Raw genomic sequence first — 1554 nt, 5'->3', positions numbered from 1 at the left:
ATTGTCTACACTTATTATATCAATCATTTAATTTTTTGCACAGGCTTATGGAGGATAATGCTGGCTCCTAATTTTAATGTACATTTCTCCATCTCGCTAGGGTGACTGAGCATTTGTTTTCAAACATTAATTGGCAATTTGTTGTTATTGTGGATATTCTTGTTTATTTCTCTTGTTCAGTTTTCTGTCAGATTTTATTAGTTACAGTTTAAAGGATAGTTAACCTTCCTATGTTGTATATGTTGTAAGTATATTGCGATTTCTGCGTAGCATTTATACAGTCAAATGGTCAAGATTTCTCTTAGTTAATTCCAAGCCTTATTTCTGGTTGATGGAGGCCTTTCCCAACCCAAGATATAAAAGTGTTATTCTTGTTTCGTAGCACTTTTGTGGATGTGAAACAAAGTCTACACTTTTTGTGGGCTATTACATGTCCATCTTCAATCCAGCTGAAATTTTATTGTTTTGTCTGGTCTGAAATGATATTCAATTTTATCTAATTTTATTTTTTCAATGGATGGACATCCTACCCTCTCAATCCTTTTTATTGAATCCTTTCTCCATTATGTTGAAATGTCATTTTATTATAAACACTCAATATACTGGTCTTTGGTTCCAGACTTTCTATTCTATGTTACTAATCTATTTGTCCATTCCCATGGCAGATGCACCATTATGCTAGTTACTGTAACCTTGTAGCATGTTCTGGTATGCAGATTATCCCTTCATTATTCTCTTGTTTTCTTCAAATTTTCCTTGCACGTTTACTCTTTCTGGTGTACTTTTGAATATCCTTGTCAAGTTGCACCAAAAAAAGTGTAATTAAGATTTGTGTTGGAATTGCATTGCATTTACAGACTAATTTGGAGGAGAATTTATTTTCTTAAAAGACTGAGTCATCCTCTCCAAGAATGTGGCATGATTCTCCAAGTATTCAGTCTTTCTTATAGAGTCATTTTGGTTAAGTTTTTTAGTTTTCTTCCCTGTTCTTGCTATGTTTACCTCTAAGGTGTTTTCCAGTTTGGGCTTTAAATGGGTCTGGGAATCATTCTTTCATTGTATTTTCTAATGAACTATTGCTAGTGTACAGGAAAGCTATTGTTTTTTATGTATTGTGTCTTTTCTTAGTTATGCTTCAGAACTCTCTTACTGGTTTTTATACCTTTTCAGTTGGTTCTCCTGGATTTTCTAGGTAGAAAATTATATAATCGTCAAATGAAAATAGATTTTGCTCTTTCTTTCCAGTGTTTACATCTTTTAGCCCTTGTTTTTGTAGGGATGGTGTTTGCTCTAGTTTTGGCAGTTACCCCTCATTGAATTGGGAGTTTTTCTTGTTGGCTTCAGTGTTTCTTTGTTGTTGTTGTTTTGTTTTTGTTTTTTAAAATCAGGAATGGGTGACAAATTGTATCAAATGTGTTTTGGAGGCATTCATTCAAGTAATCATTTATTTAGTGATGGATATTTATAGTATTCCAGTTTTCCTTCGTTATGAACAGTGCCACAATGAACATATTTGTGCATATCTTGAGCATATGTGAATATGTCTTTAGAATA

The sequence above is a fragment of the Colobus angolensis genome, unplaced genomic scaffold, assembly GCF_000951035.1.
Source record: "Colobus angolensis palliatus isolate OR3802 unplaced genomic scaffold, Cang.pa_1.0 Scaffold772, whole genome shotgun sequence".
Taxonomy (NCBI): Eukaryota; Metazoa; Chordata; class Mammalia; order Primates; family Cercopithecidae; genus Colobus; species Colobus angolensis.
This window is presented reverse-complemented; position numbering follows the sequence as displayed.